A 26,266-nucleotide genomic window follows, 5' to 3' on the forward strand; every position below is an offset into this window, starting at 1 on the left:
TTTTAAGGACAGGCTGTCCTCAAAAAACTTGTTACCAATCCTATGATGGGCTTTGCTGTTTTTTCAGCCCTTACTGCAAAAATCTCTAATCAAAAATGCCCTATTTACTCGTTACTAGCTGTTTTTTCTAAGGACCTATAGCAAAAACACAAATCAAAGATCCTTTCCACGACAAAGGCACTGCTGTTTTTAGGGACAGGCTGTCCTCCAAAAACACAGATGCTATCAATACATGACAGGGGCTTTGCTGTTTTTTCAGCACTTACTGCAAAAATCACTAATCAAACATCCTCTATTTACCCTGAACTCACTGTTTCTAAGGACCTATGGCAAAAACACAAGTCAAAGATCATTGATGCGACAGAGGCACAGCTGTTTCTAAGGATTTACTCCAAAAACACTACTCAAAGATCATTTATACGACAAAATCACTGCTGTTTTTAAGGCCAGGCTGTCCTGCAAAAACACAGATCCGTTATATGACAGAGGCTTTGCTGTTTTTTTAGCAGTTACTGCGAAAATCACTAATCAAAGATCCTCTATTTACTCGGAACTCGCTGTTTCTTAGGGCTTATGGCAAAAACACGAGTCAAAGATCATTCATACGACAAAGGCACTGCTGTTTTTAGGGACAGGCTGTCCTCCAAAAACACAGATCCTATCTATACAAAACAGAGGCTTTGCTGTTTTTTCAGCGCTTCCTGCAAACATGACTAATTCAAGATCCTCTATTTACTCGGAACTCGCTGTTTCTAAGGATTTAATCCAAAAACACTACTCAAAGATCATTTATACGACAAAAGCACTGCTGTTTTTAAGGACAGGCTGTCCTCCAAAAACACAGATCCTATCTATATATGACAGGGGCTTTGCTGTTTTTTCAGCAGTTACTGCAAACATAACTAATTAAAGATCCTCTATTTACTCGGTACTCTGCTGTTTCTAAGGACCTCTGGAAAAAAACACGAGTCAAAGATCATTCGTGCGACAGAAGCACTGCTTTTTCTAAGGATTTACTCCGAAAACACGAATCAAAGATGCTTTATACGACAAAGGCACTGCTGTTTTTAGGGACAGGCTGTCCTCCAAAAACACAGATCCTATCTTTACATGACAGGGGCTTTGCTGTTTTTTCAGCACTTACTGCAAAAATCGCTAATCAAAGATCACTTTGCTGTTTTTAAGGATGTACTGCTAAAATGCTGGCCGAAGATCATATATATATATATATATATATATATATATATATATATATATATATATATATATATATATATATATATATATATATATATATATATATATGAAGTGGGCATTGCTGTCTTTGAGGACCTACAGCACAATTATTAGTCAAATATTTTCGACAGCGGATCACATTGCTGTTTTTAAGGATTTACCTCTAAAATGCTGGCCAAAGATATTCTATATATGACAGGAGCCCTGCTGTTTTTGTGGACCTTATGTTCTCCAAAAGTCACGACTTCCTGCCACCTGTTGCATTAATTCCTCGCCTTAAACTCCCGCCTCCTTTAATCTTCGCCAGGGGACCAGAAGGCGGCATTAACCCGTCCCAAATCTGGCATTCACTTTGCACTTTGCGCCGCTCGTCCATTCGTCAGCGCAACAAAAGGGGAGGAAGAGCGGCGGCTTGACCTTGAAGAAGTGGGCGCCCTCCAAGACGCAAAAGACCTCACCTGTGTCAAAATGATTTCTTATTCTATTTAATGGGAGCAAAGTGATGCTTTATCACTTCCTGTTCCTCGTGCTCGGGCTGAGTCAGGAGCACGCCTTCTTTAAACGCACTTGGGAATAAGAAACAGATGACGCTTGTGCTCCTTTCTTGCCTTTCTCCTTCTTCTTTTTTCTTGCTGAACCCTCGACTCCGTCTCCTCAATGACATTTCACTGGGAGGCATTTGTTGCCTGATAAGCTTGAGTGAACACTGTGACAAGCTTCTCTTTGTCCTTCTGTGCTCGTTTCACAAGGAAAACAACAGGACTCTTTTCCAGGAAACACTTTGTTTTAACGCTCGTTGTTGTACTTTGCAAAGACACAACTTTATTTTGAGCTTTTGTCTCATGTGTGAGCTTGCATGGGTGTCCAAAGTGTGTACCGGACCACGTTATTTTTTACATAAAACTACAATTTTCAGGATAAATTTGCTGGATATCCGAAGCTGCACTAAAACGCTTACACAAAGTATATGACTCCAAAGTGTGTACCTGTAAATTGAGCGGGAAAAAAAAAGCTAGCATGTTAACTTTAGCATGTTAACGGTTAGCATGTATCAAATACCAAAATATTACACCAGGAAAATGAGCTGAGAAAGCTCGCATTCTCCGTTAACACGTGTTTGGTACCAACCTACATGAATATAAGGTGTATACCTTTAAAATGATAAGCTCTCATGCTAACTTTAGCATGTTGACGGTTAGCATGTATTAAAAAAACAAAATATTACACCAGGAAATTGAGCTGAGACAGCTCACATTCTCTGTTAACACGTGTTAGGTACCAACCTACATGAATCTGAGGTGTATACCCTTAAAATGATAAGCTTGCATGCTAACTTTAGCATGTTAACGGTTAGCATGTGACAAATACCAAAATATTACACCAGGACAATGAGCTTAAACAGCTCGCATTCTCCGTTAACACGTGTTAAGTACCAACCTACATGAATCCGAGGTGTATACCAATAAAATGATAAGCTTGCATGCTAACTTTAGAATGTTTAACGGTTAGTATGTATCAAAAAATAAAATATTACACCAGGAAATTCAGCTTAGACAGCTTGCATTCTCCGATAACACGTGTTAGGTACCAACATACATGAATCTCAGGTGTATACACTTAAAAAAATAAGCTTGCATGCTAACTTTAGCATGTTGACAGTTAGCATGTATAAAAAACCAAAATATTACACCAAGAAAATGAGCTTAAACATCTCGCATTGTCCATTAACACGTGTTAGGTACCAACCTACATGAATCTAAGGTGTATACCCATAAAATGATAAGCAAGGATGCAAACTTTAGCATGTTAACGGTTAGCATGTGACAAATACCAAAATATTACACCAGGAAAATGAGCTTAAACATCTCGCATTGTCCGTTAACACGTGTTAGGTACCAACCTACATGAATCTAAGGAGTATACCCTTAAAATGATAAGCAAGGATGCTAACTTTATCATGTTAACGGTTAGCATTTGACAAATACCAAAATATTACGCCTGGAAAACAAGCTTAAACAGCTACCAAACTCAGTTAACATGTACTAACCTATGTTAATTTGAGATGTATACCCATAAAATGATAAGCAATCATGTTAACGTTGGCATTTTAACGGTTAGCATGTGACAAATACAAAAATATTACACCAGGACAATGAGCTTAGACAGCTCGCATTCTCCGTTAACACGTGTTAGGTACCAACAAACATGAATCTGAGGTGTATACCCTTAAAATGATAAGCTTGCATGCTAACTTTAGCATGTTAACGGTTAGCATGTGACAAATACCAAAATATTACACCAGGAAAATGAGCTTAGACGGCTCGCATTCTCCGTTAACACGTGTTAGGTATCAACATACATGGATCCGAGGTGTATACCCTTAAAATGATAAGCTCGCATGCTAACTTTAGCATGTAATATAAACATATTTCTAAAATCCCCTGAAGAGCAGGGAAACCTGCGAAACAGGCTTGCAGTGATGAAATTGCCTCTGTGGTTTCTCCTGACCTAACGTATATTCCGCTCTACCCCTGTATTGAGCACTGTAAACCACAGAAACCTATATATATATATATATATATATATATATATATATATATAATTGTAACCAAAACAATGTACATGAATGTGTTTGTTTATACTGCAGCAAACTACATCTTATATACTTCACCCGCTCTTCTTTAAGGAAATGTAATGAACACCCTCCCCCGTAGAAATCGTTACAGTCTACCTCCGGGGCCCAGTAGTCTAAAAGTCACTCACATGTGTGACAGCAAATCTTTGTGTCCATGTTTGAGCTCACACAGTCGAGTGTTTGTTGAGAATGGATCCTCGGGATGCCATAAGCCTGAGCCTTGCAGAGATACTCACTCCTGCTCGCCTCAGGTGGCGAATCCGCGGTGAAATTCTCCGAGGGACGCCGAGCAAAAGCCCCCTCAAGCGTTCTTTGGGCTGTTTGACAGACTTTCGTCCTGCTGTATTTGGACTGTGTATCAAATCTGTTTTTTTTTTAAATAAATCACCCTCACTTTAGGCCAGGAGTGTCTAAAGTGCGGCCTGGGGGCCATTTGTGGCCAACAGCTTTGTTTATTATTGGCCCGCGACACAATAAAAACATCTGGATTAGAATATCATAAACAAAACAGACTACAATATGCAATTTTTGGAGAATTGCGTGTGAATTTTGGCGTGTGAATTTTGACGTGTGCAAGCCGCTGAAATGCGTTAGCCGAACATTAATTCTAACATTAGCAACAGAATGTGTCAAATACCAAGTCATATGACTATGAGGTGTTTGGCTGCAAAATTGGCCAAATAAGTTAGCATGTTAATGCTAGTAAGCTAGAATGCTAACGTTAGTATGCTAACAGTTAGCATGTGTCAAGCACCAAGTCATATGACTGAGGTGTTTTGCTGAAAAATTGGCCAAATAAGTTAGCATGCTAATGCTAGTAAGCTAGAATGCTAATGTTAGCATGCTAACAGTTGGCATGTGTCAAGCACCAAGTCATTTAAGCTAGAATGCTAATGTTAGCATGCTAACAGTTAGCATGTGTCAAGTACCAAGTCATGTGACTATGAGGGGTTTGGCTGCAAAATTGGCCAAAGAAGTAAGCATGCTAATGTTAAAAAGCTAGAATGCTAACGTTAGCATTCTAACAGTTAGCATGTGTCAAGCACCAAGTCATATGACTTTGAGGTGTTTGGCTGCAAAATTGGCCAAAGAAGTAAGCATGCTAATGTTAGTAGGCTAAAATGCTAAAATTAATATACTAACAGTTAGGGTGTGTCAAGTACCAAGTCATATGACTTTGAGGTGTTTTGCTGAGAAATTGGCCAAAGAAGTTAGCACGCTAATGCCAGTAAGCTAGAATGCTAACGTTAGCATGTTAACAGTTAGCAGGTGTCAAGCACCAAGTCATATGACTATGAGGGGTTTGGCTGCAATATTAGCCAAAGAAGTTAGCATGCTAATGCTAGTAAGCTAGAATGATAACGTTAGCATGCTAACAGTTAGCATGTGTCAAGCACCAAGTCATATGACTTTGAGATGTTTGGCTGCAAAATTGGCCAAAAAAGTACGCATGCTAATGTTAGTAGGCTAAAATGCTAAAATTAATATACTAAAAGGTAGGGTGTGTCAAGTACCAAGTCATATGACTTTGAGGTGTTTTGCTGCAAAATTGGCCAAAGAAATTAGCACGCTAATGCTAGTAAGCTAGCATGCTAATGTCAGCATGCTAACAGTTAGCAGGTGTCAAGTACCAAGTCATATGACTATGAGATGTTTGGCTGCAAAATTGGCCAAATAAGTTAGCATGCTAATGCTAGTAAGCTAGAATGCAAATGTTAGCATGCTAACAGTTAATATGTGTCAAGCACCAAGTCATATGACTATGAGGTGTTTGGCTGCAAAATTGGCCAAAGAAGTAAGCATGCTAATGTTAGTAGGCTAGAATGTTAAAATTAGCATGCTAACAGTTCGGATGTGTCAAGTACCAAGTCTAAAGACTCTGAGGTGTTCGGCTGCAAAATTGGCTAGAAAAGTTAACACCATTATGATAGCATGATAGCATTCAAACAGTTAGCACGTGTCAAGTACCAAGTCATATATGACTCTGAAGTGTTTGGCTGCGAAATTGGCTGAAAAAGTTAGCATGCTAATTTTAGTAGGCTAGAATGTTAACGTTAGCCGGCTAACAGTTAGCATGTGTCAAGTACCAAGTCTTAAGACTCTGAGGTAGTTGAATGCTAAATTTGCTGAAAAAGTTAGCATGCTAATGTTAGTAAGATAGAATGTTAACGTTAACAGCTTTACAGTTAGGATGTGTCAAGTACCAAATTGTATGACTCTGAGATGTTCGACTGCCAAATTTGCTAAAAAAGTTAGCATGCTAACGTTAATAAGCTAGAGTGTTAACGTTAGCTGGCTAACAGTTAAGATGTGTTAAGTACCAAGTTATATGACTCGGATGTGTTCGGCTATAAAATTGGCTAAAAAAAAAGTTAGCATGCTAATGTTAGTACGTTGGAATGTTAACATAACCAGGCTAACAGTTAGGATGTGTCAAGTTCTGTGGAATATGACTGAGGTGTTTGGCTGCAAAATTGGCTAAAAAAGTTAGCACGCTAATGTCAACATTCGAACAGTCAAAATGTGTAAAGTACCAAGTTGTAGGAGTCTTAGGCGTTCGGTTTCAACATTGGCTAAAAAAGTTAGCATGCTAATGTTAGCATGCTAGCATGCTAACATAAGCATGTGTCAAGTACCAAGTTATATGAGTGAGGTGTTCGACTGCAAAATTGACTAAAAAAGTTAATACCCTTATGTTAGCATGCTAGCATTATAACAGTTAGCTTGTGTCAAGTACCAAGTCACATATTACTCTGAGGTGTTTGGCTGCTAAATTGACTGAAAAAGTTAGCATGCTAATCTTAGCAAGATAGAATTTTAACGTTAACTGCTTAACAGTTGTGACGTGTCAAGTACCAAGTTATATGGCTCTGAGGTGTTCGACTAAAAAAATGCCTAAAATTTTAGCATGCTTATGTTAGTAAGCTAGATAGTTAACATTAACCGGCTAACAGTTAGCATGTGTCAAGTACCAAGTCTTAAGACTCTGAGGTGTTTGGCTGCAAAATTGGCTAAAAAAGTTAACACCCTTGTGTTAGCATGACGGAAACAGTTAGCATGTGTCAAGCACCAATTCATATAAGACTGTGAGGCGTTTGGCTGCTAAACTGGCTGAAAAAGTTAGCATGCTAATGTTAGTAAGATAGAATGTTAATGTTAACAACTTAACAGTTAGGATGTGTCAACTGCCAAGTTGTATGACTCTGAGATGTTCGGCTGCCAAATTTGCTAAAAAAAGTTAGCATGCTAATGTTAATAAGCTGGAATTTTAACGTTAGCAGGCTAACAGTTAAGAAGTGTCAAGTACCAAGTTATATGACTCGGAGGTGTTCAGCTAAAAAAAAAAAGTTAGCATGCTAATGTTAGTACGCTAGAATGTTAACATTAACAGGCTAACTGTTAGGATGTGTCAAGTTCTGTGGAATATGACTGAGGTGTTTGGCTGCAAAATTGGCTAAAAAAAAAGTTAGCACGCCAATGTTAGCATGTTAGCATTGGAACAGTTAAAATGTGTAAAGTACCACGTTGTATGAGTCTTAGGCGTTCGGCTTCAACATGGGCTAAAAAAGTTAGCATGCTAACATGCTAACAGTTAGCATGTGTCAAGTACCAAGTTATATGAGTGAGGTGTTGGGTCTGATTATTTTACTCTCGTTTAGCAACCAATACTACTATTGGTATTTTTACTTCATTCAGCTATTTTTATGCTTAAAAATACTTAATTTAGTGCAAAATTACTGGGCTAAGATATATTCATTGACACTTATTGATGGCTTTAGTATCTTAATGTTCAAAATAAACGTGGCCCCACATGCTTTAATTTTTATTTCACTGAAGAAAGTTAGCAAAAAGGTGATGTGATGCTGCAAAAACGAGCTTCAATCAGCACGACGTCCTCAAACGTTCCGCAGGCTGGAGAAACCGCGCGTCTCTAAGTAACGCCATCCTTCCCCACGTCTATTTTGCGACCCAAAGCACGGAGCTCGCACCAGCAGGGAGGCTCTCCGCAACCCGCCTCTGCATCATGGAAGTCTTGAGCGGCGGACACATTTATCTGAATCTGACTGTTTTGTGTCAATTTGGAAGAAAAGTGGAAGAAATGTATCACCGGGGTCATCTGTCAGGTTTCCATGCAGGGCTGGACTGGATATGTGACAGTTAGGTCTTCATACTGCCTGTTAGAACAGTGTTTTTCAACCACTAATTTCACCTATTTGGGTTAAAATATTTTTTGCAAACCAATAATTATAGTCTGCAAATGATGTGTTGTTGTTGAGTGTCGGTGCTGTATAGAGCTTGGCAAAGTAACCGTGTAATACTCTTCCATATCAGTAGGTGGCAGCCGGTAGCTAATTGCTTTGTACATGTCGGAAACAGCGGTAGGCAGGGTGCAGGTAAAAAGGTATGTAATGCTTAAACCAAAAATAAACAAAAAGTGAGTGTCCCTAAGAAAAGGCATTGAAGCTTAGAGAAGGCTATGCAGAATGAAACTAAACCTGAACTGGCTACAAAGTAAACAAAAACAGAATGCTGGACAACAGCAAAGACTTACTGTGGAGCAAAGACGGCGTCCTCAATGACCATGACATGACAATCAACAATGTCCCCACAAAGAAGGATGAAGACAACTGAAATATTCTTGATTGCGAACACAAAGTAGATGCGGGAAATATCGCTCAAAGGAAGACATGAAACTGCTGCAGGAAAATACCAAAACAAGAGAAAAAGACACCAAAATAGGAGCGCAGGACAAGAACTAAAACACTACACACAGGAAAACAGCAAAAAACTCCAAATAAGTCACAGCGTGATGTGACAGGTGGTGACAGTACACCTACACCTACGCCTAAAAAATATTGTTCTGTATATTGTACAGTATTTTGTATTTCTATAGTGTTTTGTGTATTGTACAGGATTGCTTATTATTCTTATTGGATAGTAGTCTGTTTGTTTCAATTGTTTTTTTCTTTATTGCCTGTTGTGTAATTTATTTGATTTTATTATGTATTTATTTTTACCCCATATTTGTTCCCACTACCGCACCTTAAGTTGGAGTCCTTAATCTCGTTATATGCAAATATATTGACAATAAAGTCCCTTCTATTCTATCTATTCTATTCTACTTTGAGACAAGAGCTATAGTGATGCATGGTTGGTTATGGTTTAAAGTCATATCCAACAATTGCGACAACAATTTGTTACTGTCAACTGAGTTTCGTTTTTTTTAATGATTTCTGCTGTTGGTGTGTCTCCGGATTTTTTCAAGGCAAAAAATGTGCCTTGGCTCAAAAAAGGTTGAAAAACACTGTGTTAGAAGATATTTTTAGCTAGAAACACACATTGCAAAAATATATAGACACTTTATGTATAAATTGGTTTTAAATTGAAATGTTTCAATGATTTTTGTATACTATCTGCGTTATCGTATTGGCAAACGTACAAAATATCGGCGACTCAACTGCCCATATTTTGGCACGGGGCCAAAGAAAGTTGTGAGTGCCAGCAAAAAAACCAAGGTTAGAAAAACTATTGAATTGAAGAAAGAACTCTTATGATAGCAGATGGATTACGTTCAGTTTGTTTTCGTTAAAGTTAGGTTAAAACATTATTATTATTTGCGGACAATATCGTTATGTTGTTTAAGAGACAACATACAAGATGCTTGATTTGCCATTTCACTGTGACGTGTCTAAAATTTCTAAATAAAGTTCCCTGACCCGGTTGAATATGTTCTACACCCTAATAAATAAAAAAATGCTGTTCTGGCTCTAATTTGTATAAAAAAGATGCATACATAAGTGATAACATTCGGAGAATAGGAAACAACAAAATAATTCAGAGAATAAGACGCATAGCAAAAAGTGATATAAATCTGACAATAAGTGACACAAAAAAGTGATATAATTTGAAGACTAGGTAACACAAAGTGATGTAATTTGAAGACGAGGTAACAAACAGTGATACATTTTGGACAATAAGAGACACAAAAGAAGAAATAATTTGAGGATGAGGTAACAAAACGTTTTGTAATTTGAAGACGAGGTAACAAAAACTGATGTAATTTGAAGACTAGGTAACGAAAAGTGATGTAATTTGAAAACTAGCACCTGACATTGAGGCTAATCTTAGGGAGCTAACTCGCAACAGGCCTAGTAAACACGTACGACAGGCTAATCGCACCACTAGTTATGCGAATATAGTTGTACACGTTGGCTCCAATGACACTAGAATGAGACAGTCAGAGATTACAAAGAGAAACATAGCCAGGACTTGTGATCTCGCTAGAAAGATGTCCAGGCATCGAGTAATTGTCTCTGGCCCCCTGCCTGCGAGAGGCAATGATGAGAGGTATAGCAGATTAGTCTCGCTTAACAAGTGGCTGGCTAGCTTCTGTAGACAACAGGGACTAACGTTTATTGATAATTGGCCCTCTTTCTGGGGCAAACCAGGCTTGATGATGAGGGACGGCCTTCACCCTAACCAGGAAGGCGCCATCATCCTGTCTAAGAATATAGACTACTGTTTAAGTCACATTTGACTAACTACACTAGAGCAAGCCCGGTCACAGGCAATTACAGAGCCTGCTAGTCCGGGTGAGGAGTCAGTTAAGCTAGAACTAGCCAGCACCAGGCTGGATAATTCCTGTACGCATAGCAATTTTCTTAGAATAACACACAACTCACATAATGTGTTTTCTGTTGTGAATGTGTCCGGGGTAGATATGCATTCTACTGAGGTGGCAAATCATGATGCGTTCAGTCGATCGCAGCATCAAGCAAACAATCTGAAAATTCCCGTCGTATCAATTCCTAGATATGGTCGAAACTATTTAAAGTGCACTACGTATAATAAACGCAACATTATTAATATTTCTACTACGGATAATTTAAACAAAAACTCGTCAAAACAGCCCAATACTTATAATATGGGCTTTTTAAACATAAGATCATTGTCTCCCAAAACGTTATTAGTTAATGAGGTCATTAGAGACAACAATCTTAACGTCATTGGTCTTAGCGAAACCTGGCTCAAACCAGACAAATTTTTTGCGCTAAATGAGGCATCTCCTCCTAACTATACGAATGCGCATATTGCCCGTCCCCTTAAAAGGGGTGGGGGGGTCGCACTAATATATAATGAAAACTTTAACCTTATCCCTAACCTAAATAATAAATACAAATCGTTTGAGGTGCTTACTATGAGGTCTGTCGCACCGCTGCCTCTCGATATGGCTGTTATCTACCGCCCCCCAGGGCCCTACTCGGACTTTATTAATGAATTCTCAGAGTTCGTTGCTGATCTAGTGACGCACGCAGACAATATAATCATAATGGGGGACTTTAATATCCATATGAATACCCCATCGGACCCTCAGTGCGTGGCGCTCCAGACTATAATTGATAGCTGTGGTCTTACACAAATAATAAATGAACCTACGCATCGCAACGGCAATACGATAGATCTAGTGCTGGTCAGGTGTGTCACCACCTCCAAAGTTATGGTACTCCCGTATACTAAAGTAATGTCCGATCATTACCTTACAAATTTCGAAGTTCTGACTCATTGTCAACAAACTAATAATAATAATAACTGCTATAGCAGCCGCAACATTAATGCCGCCACAACGATGACTCTTGCTGACCTACTGCCTTCGGTAATGGCACCATTCCCAAATTATGTCGGCTCTATTGATAACCTCACCAACAACTTTGACAATGCCCTGCGCAAAACCATTGATAGTATAGCACCGCTAAAACAAAAAAGGGCCCCTAAATGGCGCACCCCATGGTTTACAGAGGAAACCAGAGCTCATAAATTATCATGTAGAAAGTTGGAACGCAAGTGGCGCGCGACCAAGCTTGAGGTTTTCCATCAAGCATGGAGTGATAGTTTAATATCGTATAAACGCATGCTTACCTTAGCTAAAGCTAAATATTACTCAAATCTCATCCGCCTCAACAAAAACGACCCTAAATTTTTGTTTAGTACAGTAGCATCGCTAACCCAACAAGGGACTCCTCCCAATAGCTCCACCCACTCGGCAGATGACTTTATGAATTTCTTTAATAAGAAAATTGAACTCATTAGAAAGAAGATTAAAGACAACGCATCCCAGCTACAACTGGGTTCTATGAACACAGATACAACTGTATCTACGACGGATACTGCAATACAAAATAGTCTCTCTCTTTTTGATGAAATAACATTAGAGGAACTATTACAGCGTGTAAGTGGGATAAAACAAACAACATGTTTACTTGACCCACTTCCTGGGAAACTTATCAAGGAGCTTTTTGTATTATTAGGTCCATCAGTGCTAAATATTATAAACTTATCACTTTCCTCTGGCACTGTTCCCCTAGCATTCAAGAAAGCGGTTATTCATCCTCTGCTCAAAAGACCTAACCTCGATCCTGACCTCATGGTAAACTACCGACCGGTGTCCCACCTTCCCTTTATTTCGAAAATCCTCGAAAAAATTGTCGCACAGCAGCTAAATGAACACTTAGTGTCTAACAATCTCTGTGAACCTTTTCAATCCGGTTTCAGGGCAAATCACTCTACGGAGACAGCCCTCGCAAAAATGACTAATGATCTACTGCTAACGATGGATTCTGATGCGTCATCTATGTTGCTGCTTCTTGATCTTAGCGCTGCTTTCGATACCGTCGATCATAATATTTTATTAGAGCGTATCAAAACACGTATTGGTATGTCAGACTTAGCTTTGTCGTGGTTTAACTCTTATCTTACTGACAGGATGCAATGCGTCTCCCATAATAATGTGACCTCGGACTATGTTAAGGTAACGTGCGGAGTTCCTCAGGGTTCGGTTCTTGGCCCTGCACTCTTTAGTATTTACATGCTGCCGCTAGGCGACATCATACGCAAATACGGTGTTAGCTTTCATTGTTATGCTGATGACACTCAACTCTACATGCCCCTAAAGCTGACCAACACGCCGGATTGTAGTCAGCTGGAGGCGTGTCTTAATGAAATTAAACAATGGATGTCCGCTAACTTCTTGCAACTCAACGCCAAGAAAACGGAAATGCTGATTATCGGTCCTGCTAAACACCGACATTTATTTAATAATACCACCTTAACATTTGACAACCAAACAATTACACAAGGCGAATCAGTAAAGAATCTGGGTATTATCTTCGACCCAACTCTCTCGTTTGAATCACACATTAAGAGTGTTACTAAAACGGCCTTCTTCCATCTCCGTAATATCGCTAAAATTCGTTCTATTTTATCCACTAGCGACGCTGAGATCATTATTCATGCGTTCGTTACGTCTCGTCTCGACTACTGTAACGTATTATTTTCGGGTCTCCCTATGTCTAGCATTAAAAAATTACAGTTGGTACAAAATGCGGCTGCTAGACTTTTGACAAGAACAAGAAAGTTTGATCATATTACGCCTATACTGGCTCACCTGCACTGGCTTCCTGTGCACTTAAGATGTGACTTTAAGGTTTTACTACTTACGTATAAAATACTACACGGTCTAGCTCCAGCCTATCTTGTCGATTGCATTGTACCATATGTCCCGGCAAGAAATCTGCGTTCAAAGAACTCCGGCTTATTAGTGATTCCCAGAGCCCAAAAAAAGTCTGCGGGGTATAGAGCGTTTTCTATTCGGGCTCCAGTACTATGGAATGCCCTCCCGGTAACAATTAGAGATGCTACCTCAGTAGAAGCATTTAAGTCCCATCTTAAAACTCATTTGTATACTCTAGCCTTTAAATAGCCCCCCTGTTAGACCAGTTGATCTGCCGTTTCTTTTCTTTTCTCCTCTGCTCCCCTTTTCCTTGAGGGGGGGGGCACAGGTCCGGTGGCCATGGATGAAGTGCTGGCTGTCCAGAGTCGGGACCCGGGGTGGACCGCTCGCCTATGCATCGGCTGGGAACATCTCTACGCTGCTGACCCGTCTCCGCTCGGGGTGGTGTCCTGCTGGCCCCACTATGGACTGGACTCTTACTATTATGTTGGATCCACTATGGACTGGACTCTCACAATATTATGTCAGACCCACTCGACATCCATTGCTTTCGGTCTCCCCTAGAGGGGGGGGGGGGTTACCCACATATGCGGTCCTCTCCAAGGTTTCTCATAGTCATTCACATCGACGTCCCACTGGGGTGAGTTTTCCGTGCCCGTATGTGGGCTTTGTACCGAGGATGTCGTTGTGGCTTGTGCAGCCCTTTGAGACACTTGTGATTTAGGGCTATATACATAAAGATTGATTGATTGATTGATTGAACTAGGTAAAAAAAAAAGTGATGTAATTTGAAGACTAGGTAACACAAGGTGATGTAATTTGGACAATAATAATTACAAAAAAGTGATATAATTTGGACAATAAGTGACACAAAAAAAGTGATATATTTTGGACAATAAGTGACACCAAAAAATATATACAATTTGAGGACTAGGTAACAAAAAGTGATGTAATTTGAAGACGAGGTAACAAAAAGTGATGCAATTTGAAGACTAAGTAACAAAAAGTGATGTAATTTGAAAACTAGGTAACAAAAAGTGATACAATTTGAGGACTATGTAACAAAAAGTGATGTAATTTGAAGACGAGGTAACAAAAAGTTATGTAATTTGAAGACTGGGTAACAAAAACTGATGTAATTTGGACAATAAGTGCCACAAAAAAAAAGGTTTATAATTTGGACAATAAGTGACACAAAAAATGATATAATTTGAAGACTAGGTAAAACAAAGTGATGTAATTTGAAGACGAGGTAACAAAAAGTGATACATTTTGGACAATAAGTGACAAAAAGAAGAAATAATTTGAGGACGAGGTAACAAAACGTTTTGTAATTTGAAGACGAGATAACAAAAACTCATGTAATTTGAAGACTAGGTAACGAAAAGTGACATAATTTGAACACAAGGTAAAAAAAAGTGATGTAATTTGAAAACTAGGTAACAAAAAGTGATGTAATTTGGACAATAAGAATTACAAAAAAGTGATATAATTTGGACAATAAGTGACACAAAAAAAGTGATATATTTTGGACAATAAGTTACACCAAAAAATATATACAATTTGAGGACTAGGTAACAAAAAGTGATGTAATTTGAAGATGAGGTAACAAAAAGTGATGCAATTTGAAGACTAGGTAACAAAAAGTGATGTAATTTGAAAACTAGGTAACAAAAAGTGATACAATTTGAGGACTAGGTAACAAAAAGTGATGTAATTTGGACAATAAGTGCCACAAAAAAAAGGTTTATAATTTGGACAATAAGTGACACAAAAAATGATATAATTTGAAGACTAGGTAACAAAAAGTGATGTAATTTGAAGACAAGTTAACAAAAAGTGATGTTATTTGAAAACTAGGTAACAAAAAGTGATGTAATTTGAAGACTAGGTAACAAAAAGTGATGCAATTTGAAGACTAGGTAACAAAAAGTGATGTAATTTGAAGACTAGGTAACAAAAAGTGATGTAATTTGGACAATAAGTGACACCAAAAAATATATATAATTTGAGAACTAGGTAACAAAAAGTGATGTAATTTGAAGACAAGGTAACAAAAAGTGATGTAATTTGGTTACAAAAAGTAAAGTAATTTGGACAATACAGGACACAAAAAAGTGATATAATTTGGACAATAAGTGATACAAAAAAAAGTGATATTATTGGAAGACTAGGTAACAAAAAGTGATGTAATTAGAAGACTAGGTAACAAAAAGTGATGTCAGTTTACCCAAGGGCACCTGTGGCTACAAATGTAGCTTACCACCACCAGGTGTGAATGAGTGATGGGTTCCCACTTCTCTGTGAGCGTTTTGAGTATCTAATAATAGAAAAGCGCGATATAAAATCTAATCCATTATTATTATTAATATTATTATGTAATTTGAAGACTAATGTAACAAAAAGTGATGCAATTTGGACAATAAGTGACACAAAAAGTGATATAATTTGGACGATAAATGGCACAAAAAAGTGATATAATTTGAAGACTAGGTAACAAAAAGTGATATAATTTGAAGACTAGGTAACAAAAAGTGATGTAATTTGAAGACTAGGCAACAAAAAGTGATGTCATTTGGACAATAAATGACACAAAAAGGTGATGTAACTTGGACAATAAGTGACACAAAAAAGTGATATAATTTGAAGACTCGGTAACAAAAAGTGATGTAATTTGGACAATAAGTGACACAAAAAAGTGATATAATTTGGACAATAAATGACACAAAAAAGTGATATAATTTGAAGACTAGGTAACAAAAAGTGATATAATTTGAAGACTAGGTAATAACAAGTGATGTAATTTGAAGACTAGGTAACAAAAAGTGATATAATTTGAAGACTAGGTAACAAAAAGTGATGTAATTTGAAGACTAGGCAACAAAAAGTGATGTCATTTGGACAATAAGTGACACAAAAAAGTGACATAATTTGGACAATAAAAGACAAAAAAGTGATATAATTTGAAGACTAGGTAACAAAAAGTGATGTAATTTGGACAATAAGTGACACAAAAAATATATAATTTGGACAATAAATGACACAAAAAAGTGATATAATTTGAAGACTAGGTAACAAAAAGTGATATAATTTGAAGACTAGGTAATAAAAAGTGATGTAATTTGAAGACTAGGTAACAAAAAGTGATGTAATTTGGACAATAAGTGACACAAAAAAGTGATATAATTTGGACAATAAAAGACAAAAAAGTGATATAATTTGAAGACTAGGTAACAAAAATGTATGTAATTTGGAGACTAGGTAACTAAAAGTGATGTCATTTGAAGACTAGGTAACACAAATCGATGTAATTTGAAGACTAGGTAACAAAAACCGATGTAATTTGGATAATAAGACGCGTGACAAAATGGGTCAAAATATGTGTTACAAAAAGGCATCTAATTAGAAAACCAAGATGCACAACAGGAAGTGATATAATACAGAGAACAAGACACACAACAGGAAGTAGAATACTAGTAATTTGGAGAATAAGACGCGTAACAAAAAGGTGTGTAATGCGAATAATAAGACGCACATCAAAAAGTGAAATAATTTCGATAATTAACCTTCAGCCTTTGTCAGAGCTGTCGTTGCTTCTGGGTGGGACGTGTCTAAATTTTCAAAATAAGGTTTCTCGACCCAGGTGTGTGGACGCAGATATGCCCCTCTCAACCTGGCCTGTCTGAGGGGCTGGTAACAGATATGGTTCAGGTCTGGGAACTTTATTTTGAAAGTTTCTCAGCCTGGTCAGCTCCGACAAATACTGAAGAGACAGACGAAACTTTCGGCAGGCAAGAGTTATATATTACTCCCAAAAAAATGTTTACCATGTAAATTGTAACATGTTGTTCAAAATAGTCCTGTTTACTTCCTGTAGTGACTGACTATGCAGCAACCTGGTGGTAGGAAAACATATTATTTTGCCTCTTTTGCTTCAAACCGGAGCGACGACGCAACCCGGTTGACAAAATTCATCCTCACGACCGAGTCTCTTAGCTTACAGCGATTTTCACGCGGGGCATGTAATCTCCGAGCAATGCAGACGCATTCCCTTCATTTAGAGGAGAACGGTGTCAAGATGAGTCGCTGAGGGGGCCAAGGAGACTCTCTCTCTTATTGATTCCATTTAAGCCCCCCGCCTCTCTAATGGACGCTTAGGGAACGTGGCTGTTGGGAGGCAACTTTTTTTTTCTTTTTTTTTTTTTTACGGACAAAAGACCAAAGAAGCCTCTCGGAATCAAACAATCGAGGGGGTAGAGTGTAGACAGTCCAGCAGAGATCATAGAAAGGACAAACTCTCACTTTTTTATTCAACTTCATTCCCAAAAAGGGCTTGGTAGGACTGGGAGGCACAGCTCTATAGTATAAGACGACAAAACACTGGCAGGAAACAACAATAGGAACGTAAACATCGCAATAATACGCCCTAAAAAGTGGATGCGGATGTGAAACAGTAAATTTAGCCAACGACACATTTCTACGAACCGTTACCCTAAACCAGTGTTTTTCAACCTTTTGTGAGCCAAGGCACATTTTTCGCGTTGAAAAAAATCCGAAGGCACACCACCAGCAGAAATCATTAAAAAATGAAACTCAGTTGACAGTAAAAAGTCATTGTCGCAATTGTTGGATATGACTTTAAGCCATAACCAACCATGCATCACTATAGCTCTTGTCTCAAAGTAGGTGTACTGTCACGACCTGTCACATCACGCCCTGACTTATTTCGAGTTTCTTTGCTGTTTTCCTGTGTGTAGTGTTTTAGTTCTTGTCTTGCGCTCCTATTTTGGTGGCTTTTTTCTTTTTTTTATGGTATTTTCCTGGAGCAGTTTCATGTTTTCCCGCATCTACTTTCTTTTTAGCAATCAAGAATATTTTAGTTGTTTTTATCCTTCTTTGTGAGGACATTGTTGATTGTCATGTCATGTTCGGATGTACATTGTGGACACCGTCTTAGCTCCACAGTAAGTCTTTGCTGTCGTCCAGCATTCTGTTTTTGTTTACTTAGTAGCCAGTTCAGTTTTAGTTTCGTTCTGCATAGCCTTTCCTGAGCTTCAATGCCTTTTCTTAGGGACACTCACCTTTTGTTTATTTTTGGTTTAAGCATTACATACCTTTTTACCTTGGCGCTGCCTCCCACTGTTTCCGACATCTACTAACCAATTAGCTACCGGCTGCCACCTACTGATATGGAAGAGTATTACACGGTTACTCTGCCGAGCTCTAAACAGCACCGACACTCAACAACAACACATAATTTGCAGACTATAATTACTGCTTTGCAAAAAATATTTTTAACCCAAATAGGTGAAATTAGATAATCTCTCACGGCACACCAGAGTGTATCTCACGGAACACTAGTGTGCCGCGGCACAGTGGTTAAAAAACACTGCCCTAAACAGTACGATACGTTTGATGTGTTCACAATCAATGCAGGGGTTCTGTTCGTACAAAACAAGTTCATCCTATTTATATTTTGTTGTTTATCACCAGTGAATAACATTGAAGTGAGTTCACCAATGAGTTCATTAATTGTAGGTTGGGTCCATCAAGGTCTCATCTCGGACCGTACACACGTAGAAAAGTGAATTAAGTCCGAGAATAAGACGCATAACAAAAATGTATATAATTCGGAGAAAAACACGCGTAATTGAAAGTGAAATAATTCGGCGGATAAAACGCACAGCAAGAAGTAATATACTTCGGATAATAAGACAAATAGTAAAAAGTGATATAATTCGGAGAATATGAAATATAGCAAAAGTGAAATTTAAAGGATAAAAAGTTCAGCAAAATGTGACACAATTCGGAGAATAAAACGCATAACAAAAAGCGACATAATTCGGAGAATACAGTAAGAAGTACAGCATTTGTGATATAATTCGGACAGTAATAAGTATAGCAAAAAGTGATATCATTCGAAGAATAAGACGCATAACAAAAAGCGATATCATTCGGAGAAAAACACGCGTAACTGAAAGTGAAATAATTCCGCGGTTAAAACGCACAGCAAGAAGTAATATACTTCGGATAATAAGACATATAGTAAAAAGTGATATAATTCGGAAAATATGAAATATAGCAAAAGTGAAATTTAAAGGATAAAAAGTTCAGCAAAAAGTGACACAATTCGGAAAAGAAAACGCATAACAAAAAGCGACATAATTCGGAGAATACAGTAAGAAGTATAACAATTGTGATATAATTCAGACAGTAATAAGTATAGCAAAAAATGATATCATTCGCAGAATAAGACACATAACAAAAAGCGATATCATTCGGAGAAAAACACGCGTAACTGAAAGTGAAATAATTCCGCGGTTAAAACGCACAGCAAGAAGTAATATACTTCGGATAATAAGACATACAGTAAAAAGTGATATAATTCGGAGAATATGAAATATAGCAAAAGTGAAATTTAAAGGATAAAAAGTTCAGCAAAAAGTGACACAATTCGGAGAACAAAACGCATAACAAAAAGCGACATAATTCGGAGAATACAGTAAGAAGTATAGCAATTGTGATATAATTCGGACAGTAATAAGTATAACAAAAAGTGATATCATTCGAAGAATAAGACTCTTAACAAAAAGTGATATCATTCGGAGAATAAGGCATAAGGCAAAAGTGATATACTTCGGACAATATGGAGTATAGCAGAAAGTCAAGTAATTCTCAGAATAAAATACACATAAAAAATAGTGATCTACTTCAGAGAATAAGACACACAACAAAAAGTGATATCATTCGGAGAATAAGACATAAAGCAAAAGTGACATAACTTGGACAATAAGACACATAACAAAAAGTGATATAATTCGGAGAATAAGACATAAAGCAAAAGTGATATAATTTGGACAATAAGACACATAAGAAAGAGTCATCATTCGGAGAATAAGACGCATAACAAAAAGTGATATCATTCGGAGAATAAGACATGACGCAAAAGTGATATCATTCGGACAATAAGACGCATAACAAAAAGTCATAATTCAGAGAATAAGACGTGTAACTGAAAGTGATATCATTTGGAGGATAAGAAGTACAGTATAAGTGAAATAATACAGATGATAAGACACATAGCAACATTTTATATTATTCAGAGAATTGGACTTGTGGTACAAAGTGATTTAGTTTCAAGAATAAGAAGTATAGAAAAAAGTGATATCATTTGGAGAATAAGACATAAAGCAAAAGTGATATTGTTTGGACAATAAGGCGCATTACAAAAAGTCATATTTCGGAGAATAAGACACATAACAAAAAGTATGAATTGAATACCAAGACGCATACCAAAGTGATATCATTTGGAGAATAAGAAGTACAGTATAGTAACAAGTGAAATCATACAGATAATAAGACACATAGCAAAATATATAATTCGGAGATTTGGACTTGTGGCAAAAAGTGATTTCGTTCAAAGAATAAGAAGTATAGCAAAAAGTGATATCATTCGAAGAATAAGACGCATAACAAAAAGTGATATCATTCGGAGGATAAGACATAAAGCAAATGTGATATGATTTGGACAATAAGACGCATAACAAAAATTCATAATTCGGAGAATAAGACACATAACCAAAAGTATGAATTGAATACTAACACTGAAGTGATATCATTTGGAGTATAATAACAAGTGAAATCATACAGATAATAAGACACACAACAAAATATGATATCATTTGTAGAACAAGAAGTATAGCAAAAAGTGATATCAATGGAAGAATAAAACGCATAACAAAAAGTGATATCATTTGGAGAATAAGCCATAAAGAAAAAGTGATATCATTTGGACAATAAGACGCATAACAAAAAGTCATAATTCGGAGAATAAGACGTGTAACTGACAGTGATATCATTCGGAGAATAAGACACATAACAAAAAATATGAATTGAATACTAAGATGCATAACTGAAAGTGATATAATTTGGAGAATACTAAGTACAGTATAATAACACGTGAAATCATACGGATAATAAGACACACATCTTTTGGTGAATTGGACATGTGGCAAAAAGTGATTTAGTTCAAAGAATAAGAAGTATAGCAAAAAGTGATATCATTCGGACAATAGGACATGAAGCAAAAGAGATATCATTGGGACAAGAAGACTCATAACAAAAAGTCATAATTCTCAGAATAAGACGTGTAACTGAAAGTGATATCATTCGGAGAATAAGACACATATCAAAAAGTATGAATTGAATACTAAGATGCATAACTGAAAGTGATATCATTTGGAGAATAAGAAGTACAGTATAATAACACGTGGAATCATACGGATAATAAGACACACATCATTCGGAGAATTGGACACGTGGCAAAAAGTGAGTTAGTTCAAAGAATAAGAAGTATAGCAAAAAGTGATATAATTCGGAGAATAAGACATAAAGCAAAAGAGATATCATTGGGACAAGTAGACGCATAACAAAAAGTGATATCATTCGAAGAATGAGACGCAGAACAAAAAGTGATATCAGTCGAAGAATAAGACATGAAGCAAAAGTGATATCAATCGGACAATAAGACGCATAACAAAAAGTCATAATTCGGAGAATAAGACACATAACAAAAAGTATGAATTGAATATTCCACTCATCAAATTTTCTACCGCTTGTCCCTTTTTGGGTTTGTGGGGGATCATTGGAGCCTATATCAGCTGAATTCAGGCGGAAGGCGGTGTACACCCTGGACAAGTCACCATCTCATCACAGGAATTACTTATTCTCCTAATGATATCACTTTCAGTTATGTGAATTGAATATTAAGACGCATAACTTAAAGTGATATCCTTAGGAGAATAAGTAATACAATATAGTGAAATAATACAGATAATAAGACATAGCAAAATATGACATCATTCGGAGAATTGGACGTGTGGAAAATAGTGATTTAGTTCAGAAAATAAGAAGTATAGCAAAAAGTGATATCATTCGAAGAATAAGACATGAAGCAAAATTGATATCATTTGGACAATAAGCGGATAGCAAAAAGTCATAATTCCGAGAATAAGACAAATAACAAAAAGTATGGATTGAATATTAAGACACATAACTGAAAGTGATATCATTAGGAGAATAAGAAATACAGTATAGTGAAATAATACAGGTAATAAGACACAGCAAAATATGATATCATTCAGAGAATTGGACGTGTGGCAAAAAGTGATTTAGTTCAGAAAATAAGAAGTATAGCAAAAAGTGTTATCATTCGAAGAATAAGACATGAAGCAAAAGTGACATCATTTGGACAATAAGACGTATAACAAGTCATAATTCGGAGAATAAGACATAACAAAAAATATGAATTGAATATTAAGACGCATAACAAAGTGATATCATTAGGAGAATAAGAAGTACAGTTTAGTGAAATAATACAGATAATAAGACACTTAGCAAAACATGATATCATTCGGAGGATTGGACGTGTGGCAAAACGTGATTTAGTTCAGAAAATAAGAAGTATAGCAAAAAGTGATATCATTCGAAGAATAAGGCATGAAGCAAAAGTGATATCATTTGGACAATAAGACGTATAACAACAAGTCATAATTCGGAGAATAAGACACATAACAAAAAGTATCAATTGAATATTAAGACGCAGAACAAAGTGATATCATTAGGAGAATAAGAAGTACAGTATAGTGAAATAATACAGGTAATAAGACACTTAGCAAAACATGATATCATTCGGAGTATTGGACGTGTGGCAAAACGTGATTTTTGTTCAGAAAATAAGAAGTATAGCAAAAAGTGATATCATTCGAAGAATAAGACATGAAGCAAAATTTATATCATTTGGACAATAAGCGGATATCAAAAAGTCATAATTCGGATACTAAGACACATAACAAAAAGTATGAATTGAATATTAAAACGCATAACAAAGTGATATCATTAGGAGAATAAGAAGTACAGTTTAGTGAAATAATACAGATAATAAGACACTTAGCAAAACGTGATATCATTCGGCGTATTGGACGTGTGGCAAAACGTGATTTAGTTCAGAAATTAAGAAGTATAGCAAAAAGTGATATCATTCGAAAAATAAGACATGAAGCAAAAGTGATATAATTTGGACAATAAGCGGAAAACAAAAAGTCATAATTCGGAGAATAAGACACAACAAAAAGTATGAATTTAATATTAAGACGCATAACAAAGTGATATCATTATGAGAATAAGAAGTACAGTATAGTGAAATAATACAGGTAATAAGACACATAGCAAAACATGATATCATTTGGAGTATTGAACATGTGGCAAAACGTGATTTAGTTCAGAAAATAAGAAGTATAGCAAAAAGTGATATCATTCGGAGAATAAGACATGAAGCAAAAGAGATATCATTGGGACAAGAAGACGCATAACAAAAAGTGATATCATTCGAAGAATGAGACGCAGAACAAAAAGTGATATCAGTCGAAGAATAAGACATGAAGCAAAAGTGATATCATTCGGACAATAAGACGCATATCAAAAAGTCATTATTCGGAGAATAAGACACATAACAAAAAGTATGAATTGAATAGTCCACTCATCCATTTTGTTATAGTTTGTCCCTTTTTGGGGTCGCGGGGGAGGTGGGGGGGGGGGGGGGGGGAGGCGCAGTACACCCTGGACAAGTCGCCATCTCATCACAAGAATTACTTATTCTCCTAATGATATCACTTTCAGATATGTGAATTGAATATTAAGACGTATAACTGAAAGTGATATCATTAGGAGAATAAGTAATACAATATAGTGAAATAATACAGGTAATAGACACATAGCAAAATATGATATCATTTGGAGTATTGGATGTGTGGCAAAAAGTGATTTAATTCAGAAAATAAGAAGTATAGCAAAAAGTGATATCATTCGAAGAATAAGACATGAAGCAAAAGTGATATCATTTGGACAATAAGCGGATAACAAAAAGTCATAATTCGGAGAATAAGACACAACAAAAAGTATGAATTGAATATTTAGACGCATAACTGAAAGTGATATCATTAGGAGAATAAGAAGTACAGTTTAGTGAAATAATACCGTATTTTTCGGAGTATAAGTCGCACCGGAGTATAAGTCGCACCTGCCGAAAATGCATAATAAAGAAGGAAAAAAACATATATAAGTTGCACTGGAGCCCGGCCAAACTATGAAAATAACTGCGATTTATAGTCCGAAAAATACGGTACAGATAATAAAATACTTAGCAAAACATGACATAATTCGGAGTATTGAACATGTGGCAAAACGTGATTTAGTTCAGTTAATAAGAAGTATAGCAAAAAGTGATATTATCCGACAAACAGAATGTGACATCATTCGGACAAGAAGTTGCGTGACAAAAAGCGATGTAGGAATAAGACGCCAAGATGCTGGTGCTGAGTGCACAGTGGCCCCACTGTGTGTGTGTGTGTGTGTGTGTGTTGTGTGTGTGAGCGCTCTGCAGGCTCCAACTCCTGGCGGGGTCAATTTGCTTATTGCCAAGCAGGTGTTTTGCCGATAAGACCGCACTTCGGACTTTAAAGTGACTCGCATCCGATTCGCCGAGAAGATTTCCTCGACTGGCTCGGAGTGATGCTTCTGGTGCAAAAACAACAACAACAACACACTACTTTGCCAGTGTGTGTGTGTGTGTGTGTGTGTGTGTGTGTGTGTGTGTGTGTGTGTGTGTGTGTGCATTAGATGCAAGAGAGCGGATGTAAGGCGATGCAAAGTGCACACCGTGATGGAACAATTATTGTAAGTCAATGTGTCTCCGAGTTCTGGTAATTCTGACCCCGTGTCTCATCTAAATAAGACTCTGCCTGCTGCAGATAGAGGAGTTAGTGGTGTGTGTGTGTGTGTGTGTGTGTGTGTGTGTGTGTAGGGGGGGTGCATGGTTGCATGTGTGATCCCTTGTTTCTCTGCAAATCAGATTCCGCCAAGCCTCTCGGATTGTTGCCTCTAATCCCGGTGTCCACACGGCGGGGATGCTCAGAACCGATGGTAATATCGCCGGGGTGCAGAGTGGGCAGGCGAAGGGCTTTTAATCCCCCAGCCTGACACTGAGCAGCACACTGAGAGTCCGCAACTTCCGCAACAAACGTCCGCACAAAGTGCCGGGAGCGCTCCCGTCAAGCCCCAAATGGGTCAAGCCAATCAAGCCCCGGTGATGCTCTAAATCTCAATTAACCAGGAGCGGACGCCAAACATGCCCCGATTGCGGTCTTGAAGGTGCGTACACCTGCACAGGAGACAAGACATGCACTGTACTCACCCTCAGCTCGGAAGCCCGGTTTCGTTTTTAATCCAAAGCGTCCAAACCTGGTCGTCCTCTACCGAGTCTCCACTCCGTTTAATTCCCACCCGCGTCCTGTCGTCCTCTCATGCTTCCACGCGCGCGTCCCCCCCCCCGCTGGGAACACTTGGACCTCAGTGGACCAGGACTGTCACTCAGTGTGTATGCTCGCATGCATGTGTGTGTGTGTGTGTGTGTGGAGAGGGCAGAAAGTGGCGTGCTGCATGTGCGCTCTGCAGACTGCCGACTGAGCGCAAAAGCAAGCGGGAAAGAAATGCCTGCATGTGTGTGTGTGAGAGAGAGAGAGAGAGACACACACACACACACACACCATCTTCCTGCAAGAGGGTGAGGGAGGGAGGGAAGATAAGAGGCAACTAGAAAGCCTCCCCCCTCACACACACACACACACACACACACACACACACACACACACACACACACACACACACACACACACCACCCCCAGTTGAGTTTATTTGCCCACAATGAACAGGCACGGGACACTTCATTAGGTACGGCCGTGTAAACAAGGCGTTATTTACGAAGGAGAAAAATGAGCACAACCCCTTTACCTGGATCTGCACCAAAATGTGCCAGGTACCTCCCGGGGACC

General features: G+C 37.7%; 1 protein-coding gene across 1 annotated transcript in view; it reads right to left on the reverse strand.

The window, feature by feature from the left end:
• LOC133609492 (cadherin-12-like) overlaps nt 1-25,877 on the reverse strand; it is a 364,499-nt gene extending 338,622 nt beyond the window's left edge. Inside the window, exon 1 of the mRNA XM_061965103.2 lies at nt 25,630-25,877. The gene's annotated coding sequence lies outside the window, so the exon portion shown is untranslated. The remainder of the gene's footprint in view (nt 1-25,629) is intronic.
• Between the last annotated feature and the right edge of the window lie 389 nt (nt 25,878-26,266).

This window comes from Nerophis lumbriciformis, linkage group LG07 (assembly GCF_033978685.3).
Source record: "Nerophis lumbriciformis linkage group LG07, RoL_Nlum_v2.1, whole genome shotgun sequence".
NCBI classification, from domain to species: domain Eukaryota; kingdom Metazoa; phylum Chordata; class Actinopteri; order Syngnathiformes; family Syngnathidae; genus Nerophis; species Nerophis lumbriciformis.